The following is a 14460-nucleotide window of genomic DNA, read 5'->3' on the forward strand; positions in this document are numbered from 1 at the left end:
AGACAACTCAACCGCTGAGCCACCCAGGCGCACCATGTAACTATGGATTTTTTTTTTAAAACAGGGTCCTCAATTTGAATAAATCTCAAGTCCCCACAATACCTGAATTCAACCTTGCTCCTTGCCCATATTTGGGTAGCAATTTAAAGTTAGTGAAGCATTAATATCGTTTCTGATAAAAATTTTCCCATAAAATAATGTGCACGAAATAGAAGCCACTGTGAGATTAATCCAATATTAGAAATAAACTAGTATTGAGGATAAAAACACCACGTTAGTCTCGCCTCTACACCAGTGTTTCCAAAACTTCTCACACATTCCTCCTCCCACAGTTTTTTTAAATCAGATGCATCCGGCATTTCTTCTCACGATGGCTTTGGGGAGGCGGGTATTACGCGAATTTTATTATTTTTTTATTTTTTAATTTTTGTTTATTCGTGATAGTCACAGAGAGAAAGAGAGAGGCTCCATGCACCGGGAGCCCGACCTGGGACTCGATCCCGGGTCTCCAGGACCGCGCCCTGGGCCAAAGACAGGCGGTAAGCCGCTGCGCCACCCAGGGATCCCTATTGCGCGAACTTTATTTTTTTTTTAATTTTTTTTTAAATTTTTATTTATTTATGATAGTCACAGAGAGAGAGAGAGAGGCAGAGACATAGGCAGAGGGAGAAGCAGGCTCCATGCACCGGGAGCCTGATGTGGGATTCGATTCCGGGTCTCCAGGATCGCGCCCTGGGCCAAAGGCAAGCGCCAAACCACTGCGCCACCCAGGGATCCCTTGCGCGAACTTTAAAAGACCGTCTGAAAATGTGAACGCTGAAATATGCCTTACCGGGGCTGCTCGTACCCCGGCGCTACGACCAACGCTCCCGCAGCAAGACCCGGCCTCTCCGCGCTAAGCACGTCCTAGGCGCCCAGCGGGGCGTCACCAGGGGCGGGGCGGGGCTCCCGGGAGGGCGGAGTGGGCGGGGCCTAGGCCCGTCCTCGCCCCGCCTCGTGAAGTCTGACACATGCGCCCAGAGGCTTCTGGTGGAACGAGGTGTGGATTGCGAGGTGACCCTGGCCGCTGACTTCCGGTTCCTACGGATGCGCATCCGGGTCACGCTAACGCCGCGGTTTCCTCCATCCGCTTGGTTCTCCTGTGAGTCTGGACCAGTACCCATGTCCTGCTTTGGGGCCTCTGCAGCCGTAGGGTGAGTCTCTGCTGCGACAGGGTCTGAATGCGGCCGGTCGAGTACAGCCTGTAGAGGGACGGGTCAAAAGTTCTGTCCCGGTCCCTGTGGGTGGGGGTTCTCTTTGCCTGTCCCTTGTCCCTGCAATGGTTCTCTCACTTTAGCCTTTCCCTCGCCGGCCTCGCCTCTTTCACCTCCCTTTAGTCTCGCCCGTCCGCGCGCACCTCTTGCCTGGCTGTTTTCCTCGTTCTTAGCCTTCGGTTACAAGCCTCGGTTTCTTGCCTTTCGCCTCGGCGCTTCTCTCACCACTGCCTCTCGCTTTTCCCCCCGGCTCTCACGTTAGCACCTCCCTGGGATCTCGCTGTCCTTTCCCGCAGCAGGACAGCCCACCTCCTCATTGTGCTTCCCCTCCTCCACTGCGAAACTCAGCCTGTGTCTCTCGGGTCCTACCTGGGTCCTGTCCTCCAACTTCCATCGCCTTCGACCCCTGTCCCTTCCTGGGACTAGTAGGTGACATTTGTGCTTCGCCTGGGGTTCTCCCGCCTTTTCTTAGCTAGGGGAATGCTTAGCCAAAGCCCAGTCGGGGCCGATTTATCTGGCCAGGGAGAAGTTTTGCCTTGAGGCGTCGTGTGAGACCCAACTCGGGTAGCTTCCGTTGTGAGGGAACAACAAAGGCGGTTCCACTTCTTTGCTGGAGCACAGTTTTCGGTGCTCTCTCCAGAGCAGGCTAACAGGTGGCAGGCACACGGAACTGCTAGAGATTGGGCTTGTGTGGTCTGGTTAACTGACAGGCCTTGAGGATGTCCTGTCATTTTTGTGTTCTCTGTCCCTTGAGAATGGATGTGCACAGCTGAGGCAAAAATGCGGATAATCTTGGGACGATCATCTCTGTTTCTGCATAGGCTTTACTTACAGAACAGTTGCTGTGACAGAGGACGGTTTCTTGGGAGATTTTTTAGCCCCAGATTTAATAAGCTTATTGCCAAAAATTTTAGTGTCACTGAAATATTTTCTGCTAAAGAGCGCACTATAGTAATTTCGCACTAAGTTTTCTTTATTTGAACTCAGTGTGCATATGTATCTTTATCCTTACCTCTTAGAAATTTTCATTTTTACTCTGTTGACAAGTTTTCTATTTTTCTTTCTGTTTCTTCATAAGCCAGACATTACAGTACATTATTACTTTGACTATTATTCTGTTATTTTTTCTTTACTATTTTCACCTTTTAAGAATTATTTATTTATTTATTTTAGAAAGAGTAGAAGCAGGAGGCGCAGAGAGAGAGAGAATCCCAAGCAGACTCCATGTTGAGTATGGAGCATAATGCACTGGATCTCACGACCTGAGCCCAAACCAAGAGTCTGACACTTAACTGACTGTGCCACTCAGGCAGCCCCTCCACCTTAGCCTTAGAACCGACTTTTTCTCATTTGAGACTTAGGCTTTTAATTTCTTAAATTTCTCTGATGGCTCATAGTCACCTTTAAGATGAAGAGATCGGGGACACCTGGGTGACTCTGGTTGAGCATCTGCCTTTAGCTCAGGGCTTGATCCCAGACTCAAGATTTTCAAAAAAAATCTTTAAAAAAAAAAAAAAAAGTTGAAGAGATTGGATTTAATAGTGGTTAGTTCCTATTTTTCAAATTTTGTGATCTGAGGTATATTTTGAGACACAGGATTGGATAATTTTTACTTTTGTTTTTCTGATGTTTATGGTGGTGTGTAGCATTTGATTGCAAATGTTTTTGTGTGAGCAGCTTCTGAAATATAAATTATGCTCTGAAATTTAGTACTTAAGTGAACAGAATAAATACAGCTTTTAGTGTCCGTTTCACTTCTGATTAGTGAGTTACAGAAAAGTTTCTCTCATTATGTGATACATATACATATGCGAGCATAGCATAGACCTTGGCTCATTCCAGAATTGGGCTACTCCCTTCAGCTATTTTTAGCAAAGGACTTTGGAGCTTGGCCATACTAGTCCTAGAACCTACAGAGAAGTACCCTTCTGGGTGGCTTTCAGGCCTCATCTAACGGCTGAGAGCTCCTTACCCATACCTCTTATCTTCCCCACCACCTACACTGGAAACTCTAGTTTCTGTTCAGCCTGATCTCATCATTTTGCATCCTTAAAAACTAACTCCAGTGAGTATGGGCTGACTCTGTTTCCTTACCTCCTGGTTTGTGGACTTTTTTTTTTTTTTTAGCCACAGATATTCCATAGAGAAACATTTGGATTGATGCAAGGCCCTCTTTTAACCTTTTTCATCTCTGAACTTTTTCTTTCTTGAGTATGTCTAAGTCTAAACCTAGATGAATTTCTACAGTTTACGGCTGGAGGGAACCACAGAGCTCAGACTTACCCCTTCATTTTACAATAAGGAAATCAAGACAAAGAATTGGTGATTTTTCTAAGGTCAGTTTTTACAAATAAAGAAGTCTTGTCCATGCATTCAGAAGTGGGTTTTAGTTCCCTCAAAGTTGCAGATCAGAGAGTACAACGTAGTATTTAGTGGTTCATTTCAATACAGTTGTATCACAGGAATGAGTTTTAAGATAAGAAACTTATGACAGATTTTTAAATGCAAGGCTGGAGTCATTTTGCCTTCAAAGGTGGATTCTAGAAAGAAATTGTGCAGAAGTAGAAGTTGAAATTAGTTTTAGGGAGTCTCTTTTCTTCTAAAATCACGTTAGCCTATTATGATATAAATGCTCCATAAAAGCCTTTACATGAAATGAACATCCCATGGTCTCATTGGAGCAATTGTGCTCATGCTCCTGGTCTTCTTACCCAGAACTAATAGATTTTCTGTTTACTAAAAAGCCTGCCTGTCTTACCCAGCTTCCAAAGAAATAAATATATCACTAGAGACAACTTAGTGTATATGTTTGTAATGTTCAGGAGAGGAATCACTGTCAATTTTCTATAGAAATTTCTCCTTTAGTTTGGCAGTCTTAGCTTGTGACCCTGAAGTCTCAATTTAAAATAAATTTCTGCATATTATTTTATGCCTGTCAGGTTTTCTGGGTTTTTTTCTTATTTTACTTTTTAAGGATTTTATTTTTTTATTCATAGAGACAGAGAGAGGTAGAGACATAGGCAGAGGGAGAAGCAGGCTCCCTATGGCGAGCCCGATATGGGTGGGACTCTGGGATCACAACCTGAGCCAAAGGCAGATGCTTTACCACTGAGCCACCCGTGTGCCCCAGGTTTTCTGTTTTTATTTGGTTTAATTATTTTGCTGTTTTGTCATTTTCCTTGTTACTGTGCTTTGTTTTACATGGTTTAATTTTTATTCTTGAACCTGGAATATGTTTTAAGGAAAGTGCAGCTTTAAAAATTCCAGAAGCAAAGTACACCTCTACCATGCCCTTACCTTTTGTACCTTGCAGTGTGATGGTTTCTGTGATTTGCCTAAGCCACTTCATAATGTCATTCTTTTTGTTTTGCTTTCAGATAAAAGGCTGATAGAACTTCTATTTTGGTAGTTGTTTGTCTAAAAGACTTTTGTGTTCTGCATATAACGGCAGGATATTTTACCTTTTGTGTATTTTAAATGGAGGAAGAATAGTTAAAAGTAGTTAACGTAGAATAGTTTAACATAGAAATAGTTCAAAATGTATTTAAAAATATTAGGAATAGGGCAGCCTGGGTGGCTCAGCGGTTTAACGCTGCCTTCAGCCCAGGGCCTAATCCTGGAGACCCCGGATTGAGTCCCATGTCGGGCTCCCTGCATGGGGCCTGCTTCTCCCTCTGCCTGTGTCTCTGCCTCTCTATCTCTGTGTTTCTCATGAATAAGTGAAATCTTAAAAAAAAAAATTAGGAATAGTTTATTCTAAAAAAAAAAAAAAAAAAAAAAAAGGAATAGTTTATTCTTCTCATACATTCATTTATGTCAATGGATTATTACATTTTGAATAAAGTTGAAAATAGGTGTACTTTCTATTTGCTAATGAACCTAAAAATACAGGTGCATGTTCTTATATAGAATGTATGGCATAAGCTGTGAATATGTTTTATTGGCAGAGAACATAGCAAACCATACCATCATCTTGATATCTTTATTTGGTCCCATCAACCTAAGTCCTAGTATCTAATTATTAAATGTAAAAATAATTGAGTATTTTCTTTGTTATTTATAGTATATTTAAAGACAGTTATTTGGGAATTGCTAGGTGGTTGAGCATCTGCCTTTGGCTCAAGTTGTGATCCCAAGGTCCTGGGATGGAGTCCCTCATTAGGCCCCCTGCAGGGAGCCTGCTTCTCCCTTTGCCTATGTCTCTGCTTCTCTCTGTGTGTCTGTCATGAATAAATAAATAAAATAATTAAAAACCCCAGTTATTTGAAATATGGGCTTCATAAAATTTATCTTTACTATTTTCTCCTTTTAAATATGTAGTAGTATTTTACTTTTTTTTTAAAGTAATCTAGTCTACGCCCAACATGGGACTGGAACTCATGACCCCGAGATCAAGAGTCACATGCTCTACCGACTGAAGCAGCCAGGTGCCCCTGTATTAGTATTTTAAATCAAAAAAGGAAATTATAAATAGTGCTATCCTTTCAACCTCCATTGAAATCATAAAACTCAAAAAAAAAAAAAAAAGAAATCATAAAACTCTTAGAATAGCAATAGTGGGAACATACCTCAACATAATAAAGACTAGGGGATCCCTGGGTGGCGCAGCGGTTTGGCGTCTGCCTTTGGCCCAGGGCACGATCCTGGAGACCCGGGATCGAATCCCACGTCGGGCTCCCGGTGCATGGAGCCTGCTTCTCCCTCAGCCTGTGTCTCTACCTCTCTCTCTCTGTGTGTGACTATCATAAATAAATTAAAAAAAACCATAATAAAGACTGTATATGACAAAGCCATCACAAACATAGTCCACAGTGAAATATTGAAAGCTTTTTCTCTAAAATCAGAAGTAAGACAAAGATGCCCCCACTCTTACCCATTGTATTTATTCAGCATAGTATTGGAAGTCCTAGCCACAACAATTACACAAAGAAAAAGAAAATGTATCCAAATTGGTAAGGAATAAGTTAAACTGCTATTATTTGCAGGTACCTAATTCTACATGTAGAAAACCTAATGTCTCCCCAGAAATGTGTTAGAATTAATGAATTCAGTAAATTTGCAGGATAAAACATCAATATGCAAAAATCTGTTGCATTTCTACACAATAATAATGAACTATCAGAAAGAAAAATTAACAAAACAATCCCATTTATAATGGCATCGAAAAGAATAAAATGTCTAGGAATAAGTTTAACCAAGGAAGTGAAAGTCCTGTACACAGAAAACTGTAAGACATTGATTTAAAAATTGAAGATGACACAAATAAATGGAAAGATAGTTCATATTCATGTATCAGAAGAATATTATTATGATGTCCATACTACCCAAAGCAATCTACAAAATCAGTGCAATTCCTTTCAAAATTCCAGTGACATTTTTCACAGAACTGGAACAAATAATTCTAACATTTGGGTGGAAATGTTTTTTAAAAAAGATAAGAAAGAAAAAAAAATACTGCTGACTTAACTGTAAGTTAACAGATCCTTCCCAAGGCAGTCTAGTACTTTAACGTCTTAAAGATCTTACTACAGATTGTGTTGGATGCACTTTAACTTATTAGCTTGGTTAATAATTTGTACTAGGTAGACTTGCTTTTATTTGCTGTATAAAATAGTTAGCAATAGTCTTTGTAATACATTTCTTTTAGCAAATTTATTTTGGGTCCCTACTATGTTCGGTTTCAATAATACATGTACAGGCTGCTCATGTGAACTAGGTAACATTATGTAAGAATGACATTTACACTTAAATCCTGAATTTGGTTTTCTTTCTACATATTTGAATTAAACTATAGGATGTAATATAACCTATATCACCAGGTGGTAGCAAAAAAAAAAAAAAAAAGCAGCAGGAGATAACATAATTAGAATTAAACTTTCATCCTAAGAAAATGTTACTTTCTACCAGTGACAATGGTATATGATTTTTTTAAAGATTTTATGATTTTATGTTGTTTTCAAAACACTGGTTTCTCATCAGTAATCGAGTTTGAGGTTCTTGTGTTAATTTGCATCACAGTTTAATATAAAATCATGTTCTTTATAGGTACAGTTAAATCAGTTTCATTTGGGAGTCTTCACAAATGAACTGTAAAAATCTATAATGGTAAAACAGTAAACATAAAAGCAGCTTTAGGGGATCCGTGGGTGGCTCAGCGGTTTAGCCCCTGCCTTTGGCCCAGGGTGCGGTCCTAGAGACCTGGGATCAAGTCCCGTGTTGGGCTCCCGGCATAGAGCCTGCTTATCCCTCTGCCTGTGTCTCTGCCTCTCTTTCTATGTCTAAAATAAATGAATGAATGAATGAATATATATATAGTGAATATATATATTCATTCATTTATATATAATAAATTCATTTATATATAGTAAATTCATTATATTCATTATATATATATATATATATATATATATATATATATATATATATATATATATATAACTATTCCGTGTGGTTTAACTCTTTAATTATATTAACTCTTTAATCTTTACAACCCTGTGAAGTAAGAAGTACTGTTCTTATCTCCATTTTACAAATGAGGAAACCAAGGCACAGAAGTTATAAAACTTGCCCAAAGTAACACAGTTAGTTAGGCAGCTGGGTTTAAACTTAGTCTTTCTGGCTTCAGAGTTCATGATCTTTTTGTACAGAGTTCTCCTAGTTTAGTGATTTCTTCCTTTATAGCTTAAGGAAAACAGGACCAGGTCTTTGCCTCTTAAAAAAATTATCTTGTGGAAGTTAGTAGTTACTTTTGAGTTTTTGGAGAAAAGGCAGTATTTTTAATAAAGTGCATTCTATATTACTAACATGTCTTACTTGAACTTTTTTTTTTTTTAAGATTTTATTTATTTATTCATGAGAGACAGAGAGAGAGGCAGAGTCACAGGCAGAGGGAGAAGCAGGCTCCATGCAGGGAGCCTGACCTGGGACTCGATCCCAGGTCTCCAGGATCACACCCTGGGCTGCAGGCGGCGCTAAACTGCTGCACCACCGGGGCTGCCCTTACTTCTTGATCTTAATATTTTTTCTTTCTTTGATCTGCAAAGTATTCAACGAATTTATGTCTCAAACTCTGAAATCTTAATGTTCTCAATATGAATTTAACAACTTTGAAATACAAAACGAAACTAAAACTAAAATTTCTGACTTACCTGTGTTTCATTTCCAAATTTGGAACTTCGTGCAAAACTAAGTGTTTTTAGTTTTACTTGGAAAAGAGGAGGAGAATTTTGACAAATCAATTCCTTTGTAAATTAAAAAATGCAAATAGTCATTTAGAATATCATTAATCATATTAGGATTCTTCTTTGTGCTTTTGTTATTCCCAAATATAAAAATTTTTGTTGCGTCTCCAAGGGAAGGAGATGATTTTATATCAATTGAGGTGGTAGTTTAAGAATCTGGGACTGAGATAGGAGAAGTGATTTTTCTGAGTATTTTAAAAACAGTTGAGAATCATGGGATCTGGTTAACAGAAAAAAACTACAGTTATTTCTGGTAAGAAGTGACATTTGGTTAGGGATACTACTTATTTTTTACATATTAACTCCACTTGTTAATTCAGACATAAGTAAGTACACCCTTTTTCATAGTAGCTTTTGTCTTTTTTTCTTTTTTTGGGAAAAATACTATTATGGAGCTGAAAAGTCTAGGCTTTGCTATGATAATTTACTTATTGGTGTTTAGAATGTACTTTGGTTTAAACATTTAATATTTGTTTCAAAAGCAGCTCTTTTATGTGTGTTTGATAATCAGTTTCTTTTCTAAAATTTCAATAGTACTTTTACCTGAAATTTAATAATGTAATTACTGAATTTACGAAAATTGTTTATTGCTATCAGCACTGTTACTATGGGAATAAATTAGAATGATTAGCTCTTAGGTGGGATTGAACTTTATTCTTTAGTTTCCATAGTAGTTGAAAAAGATTTAGGTCAGATTTACCTGTTGTTCCTCCTTTTTTCAAAATAAGAGGGAATTTTAATTTAGCACAATGATGTTAATTTTTTTTCCTACTAGATTGATATGATAGCTTCACTCTCTTTATCGACAGCATAATAGAAAATAATGTGTACATGACTTGGTTTTTAGAAAATTAGAATTTAGAGAACATTTTAGGATAAAAAATAGTATTTACAGGTCTTATTTTTAAAAAAGTGTTACTAATTCACTGAAATTTTCAAATCTGCTTTTTCTTTTTACCACATCTTTGCTGTAGATTCGGAAGCAATGATTAGATAACATTGATGAATAAGTGTTCATGAGAGTGAGAATTGAGAGCTTTTACAAAGAAAATAAGCCATCTCTAACATTGGCGTGGCATTTAATAGCTAGATGAACAGAAAATCTTTGCTTTATCTCATTTTTGTGTATCTCCTGTTAGTATGTATTTATTTAATGTCGGTACCTCACATTCTGTGAAATTGTTTATTTGGAATAACTGTTAAACTATTAATTTTTATGCAGATGGTTTTCTTTTTCAGAGGGTTGCCTTAAATATACTGTAATTTAGAGAACCACCAAAATTCTGAATGTTATTTCCTATGTAGTTTGAAGTGGATATTTTTCTCCTATTGTCTGGCATTTTCTTTTATTCTGATAAAGTGGCTTTCAAATTTTTTTGATCAGGACCCACTATAAGATGCAGTTTTTCGTTGTTACCCAGTATGCACATATATATGTATATTATCCAATACTTGTACATATTAATGTACATATTAATGTTTAAAATTGAAACAGGAGTTTTGTGAAAGTGTTATTTTTACTACTGGATGTGAATTGTAATATTTTCTACTCTATTTTGTTTTACTGTATTTCATTTAAAACTGTTGATCTCCACTAAGTTAATAAGATATTAATACATTTTACCTGCAGTTTGAAAAATTCTAATGACTGCTAGATTTTTTCCAATATTGTTTTTTTGGAATTGAAAATGTTTGAGTTTGTTACTTTTTTCTCTGAAATGTATCTTGAATCTGTTAAGCTTTTAATCTAAATAACTATGCAGAACAATTAAGAGAGGGAGACTCTATTGCCAATTGCCATTACTGTCATCTCTGTTCTTTACTGTGTCCAGGCATATCATTTTAAAAACTGCAATAATAAAGAATCGGGAGGTTGAAAACACTTGTTCACATGTAGAACTTCTATCATTAGAATCCTTTGCTAGGTTCCAAATAATAGTCAAAGTTTAAGTTAATGAAGTTGCTTTTCACAAATTTTGTGTCTGCCCTTGGCAGCTAATCAAAAGGTTACAAAGCTGCTTTATTCTACTTTCTTCTGGCCCCAGTCCAGTCCTTATAAACCAAAAAAGAGACCTGAGGAGTGAAGCAGTTTGCTTGTGTGTATATGGTCAGGTGAAAGTAACATGTCTAAAGAGTAGACTGCACGTATGTATTGTCCTGACTCCTTTCCTGTAATCACAAAGGGGAAAAGAGAGTAGAGATATCAACAGTTCCTAGCATATCATAGCCAATAAGTGAGGCAGGGTCAGCAGCATACTCTACTGTTTTTTTTTTGTCACCACCACCTCCTAACATTTACTAAGCACTTACTATGTTCCATGCACTATTTAAAGCACTTCACTTGGGGTGCCTGGCTGGCATAGTCAGTTAAGCATCCAACTCTTGGTTTCAGATCAGGTCATGATCTCAGGGTCATGAGATGGAGCCCTGTATGGGGTTCTGTGCTCAGTGCAGAGTCTGCTGGGTATTTTCTCTCCCTCACCCTCTCCCTCTGCCCCTTCCACTTGTGCTCATGCGTGCACAAACATGCTCTCTCTTTCTGTCTCTAAATAAATAAGTCTTAAAAAAATAATAAAGCACTTCATTCACTTGGGAGGCCTAGGAGAATAAGAATGAGAGGATAAAGAAGAAAACTTGCCTCTTTATTATTATCTGGCTTGTGAATTCTGGCTACTGGTGTAGCATGGCATAGCATGCATTTTTAGCTTGGTCAGCCTTTTAAAGTCATCAGTAAAAAAAAATAAATAAATAAAGTCATCAGTACTGTCTGTGATGTTCCATATTGAGTGGTACATAGCTGTGGTTTGAGACCTCAGACTTTGAAGCGAGGCTGCCTGGGCTTGAATTTCAGGTTGGTGTCTTCCTAGGTAAATAACCTTGGGCAAGTCACTCTCCGTACTTTAGTTTCCTCATCTGTAAAATGGTGATAATGATAAATAGTACCTATCATAGACTTATTGAGAGGATCAAATGAGTTATACATGTAAAGTACTTAGAACAGTGTTCTAACCCATAAGAAACATTCTGTAAATGTTAGTTATTAATAACTCACAACTCACAGTTGGATCTCCTAAAAGTACTTGTGACCATGATGAGTTCTGTGTATTTGCTAAGTAACAGTCTGTGGTTGACATTCAATGTTTTATTGTCCAGGAGCTTGAAAACAGCATTTCTTGCAAAGGACTCATAGGGAAAGTTATATAGAGTATTGGGAATCAAAGCCAAATGAGAAAGGTAAAGCTACAGGTCCAACTTATTTAATCTTTCATAGGAATCTCTTGTTATTTGGACCATATACTTAATAATCTAAATATTTTTCCCTTTGAAAAACTAAGGGCAACTAGTTGTCAAATTGACTTTCACTCAAGACCAGATTTCCTGAATTTATCTGAATTTATCTTACGCCTAAGATACTTATTATTTTTCCTGAATTTATCTTACGCCTAAGATACTTATTTATTATTTTTCTTTAACAAATAGCTATATCATGTTTCCTCTAGTGCCAGGCACTATCCTGAGAGCTTCACAAATATTAACTCATTTAAATCTTATGATGAAGACACATTATTATTATTCCCATTTTATTTATTTATTTACTTATTTACTTATTTATTTATTTATTATTCCCATTTTACAGATGAAGTAACTGGGACATAGGAAGGTTATAAATAAGTAAACTCCCATACCTTTCATCAGGGTGGAGCTGGGATTTGAGCCTAAGTAGTCTGGCTCCAGAGTTAATGCTTCAAGCTTGCCCAGCCTGCTTCTTCTAGAGGTGAATTATGTTGAAAGAGTAAAATAACAGGTGTTCAAACTTCACTACTACTGTGAAACTAATACAACTCTGTGCATTAACTACATTGGAATTAAATTTTTTAAATATAGAAAAAAATTCACTATTCCTCACCTTGTGCTGAAATGACAGTACTGAATTTTTGTCTGATGTATTCTCAAAAGAGTAAATAAGTTTGGGGAAATAAAACATTAACAGAAGAACTGAACCTAGATTTTATAGTTTTGACAACTGAAGACATACATTTCAAAAGACTTAGTTCTGTTAGTATAGTGTAAGATAAATTTTATCTGAATAATAGAGAGCTGGTATATAAATATAGAGATAGATTTATAGGAAGTGATACAGTTTTGTTTTTCAAAGGTGGAAGAAATAGGGTAAAATTTTTTCTATATAACTGGAAAACACATTTATAGGTGTTGTGCCCAAGATTGCGAATCCGAGAAACCACCAAGGAGCCGACACTGATGCAAACACATGAGGGTTTAATTACAAGCTCGAGCTTGGGTCCAATACCCGACACAGCGGAGCAGGGACTTGGACCCCGAGACTAAGAGCCCTAGCAGCTTTATAGGGGCCAGTGGCCAATGGGATACACAGAAAGTTGCACAGTCATGTCCACACGCAGGTGGCCAATTGAATTACATCTCACCCTATAGTATCCATTTGAGCTGGCCTATTACTTTGATCAGAATCTCAGAATTGGTGTAGTTTTGGCAGGCACAAGGCGGGGTTACATTGTTATGAGCCGATTTCCCATTAGGGTGTGCCCAGCGGTTTGACTAGGGTGGGGCAGCGCCTTAAGCAATAAGCAGGTTATGTGGGGGTCATACAGGAGGTGGCAGGTGTAGCACAAAATGGAGTTAGTCCTGCTCTGCTTGTCCAGGGGCAGGGGATTTTTGTTAAATTTCCTGGGTCCCACATAGGATATTCATACTGGAATTAAACCATGTATCAGGCCATAGCACCTATAGAAAAAAATTGCAATTCTCTTAGAAATGTTAACCTCACAGATCAAAGAAGGATAAAGAAAACTTTGGGTTCTTTCCTTTCGGCGCTGGCCGCAGCCATGAGTATGCTCAGGCTTCAGAAGAGGCTTGCCTCCAGTGTCCTCCGCTGTGGCAAAAAGAAGGTCTGGTTGGACCCCAATGAGACCAATGAAATCGCCAATGCAAACTCCCGTCAGCAGATACGAAAACTGATCAAAGATGGGCCGATAATCCGGAAGCCTGTGACTGTGCATTCCCAAGCTTGGTGCCGGAAAAACACTCTGGCCTGCTGGAAGGGCAGGCATATGGGCATTGGTAAGAGAAAAGGTACTGCCAATGCTCGAATGCCTGAGAAGGTAATGTGGATGAGGAGGATGAGAATTCTACGCAGGCTGCTCAGAAGATACCGTGAATCTAAGAAGATTGACCACCACATGTATCATAGCCTCTACCTGAAAGTGAAGGGTAACATGTTCAAGAACAAGCGGATCTCATGGAACACATCCACAAGCTGAAGGCAGACGAGGCTCACAAGAAGCTTCTGGCTGACCAGGCTGAGGCCCGCAGATCTAAGACCAAGGAGGCCCGCAAGCGCCTTGAAGAGGGGCTCCAGGCCAAGAAGGAGGAAATCATCAAGACTCTCTCCAAGGAGGAAGAGACCAAGAAATAAAACTCCCTCTCTTGTCTGTACATAGTGGCCTCAGCATGAATCAGATCAGTTATTCAATAAAACAAACCTTTATCTGCCTTAAAAAAAAAAAAAAAGAAAGAAAGAAAATTTTGGAGGCTTTGAGTTCCATGGAGTCTGGATCTGGCACATTAAATAAATTCTTAGGTTTGTGATTGACAAGTTACTAAAAACAGAAAGAGTTGGAAGGATTGTAGTAGAACTGTTAGATTATTATTAAGCTCACTTTGACAAATCTAATTCAGATTAACTCATTCCTTTGCAATACTATGGTTTTGGAATTTTACTTGTAGAACACATCCCCCTATTTTATCGGAAGCTTGTGGGGGGAAAGTTTTTTAAATTTTTATTAAAGGTTATTTTGTAGACAACTTGAAGGGATGATTTTCCAAGAAATAATATTAGGTTAAGAACAATTCTTCTTAGAGAAATCTGTTCCTGATAAAGTATTTTTCTTATTAAGAACGTGGTACAGCCAAAGTGTATTTTTTAAAAA

At 38.1% G+C, this 14460-nt stretch overlaps 1 protein-coding gene and 1 pseudogene across 2 annotated transcripts in view; both read left to right on the top strand.

Annotated features, from left to right (window-relative positions):
- Positions 1-1070: 1070 nt before the first annotated feature.
- Positions 1071-14460, top strand: part of EYA3 (EYA transcriptional coactivator and phosphatase 3) — a 99559-nt gene continuing 86169 nt past the window's right edge. For both annotated transcript variants that reach the window (XM_041766661.1, XM_041766663.1), the window contains exon 1: positions 1071-1193. The gene's annotated coding sequence lies outside the window, so the exon portion shown is untranslated. The remainder of the gene's footprint in view (positions 1194-14460) is intronic.
- Positions 13318-14025, top strand: LOC121497267 (annotated as a pseudogene).

Source organism: Vulpes lagopus, chromosome 8, assembly GCF_018345385.1.
Source record: "Vulpes lagopus strain Blue_001 chromosome 8, ASM1834538v1, whole genome shotgun sequence".
Lineage (NCBI taxonomy): Eukaryota > Metazoa > Chordata > Mammalia > Carnivora > Canidae > Vulpes > Vulpes lagopus.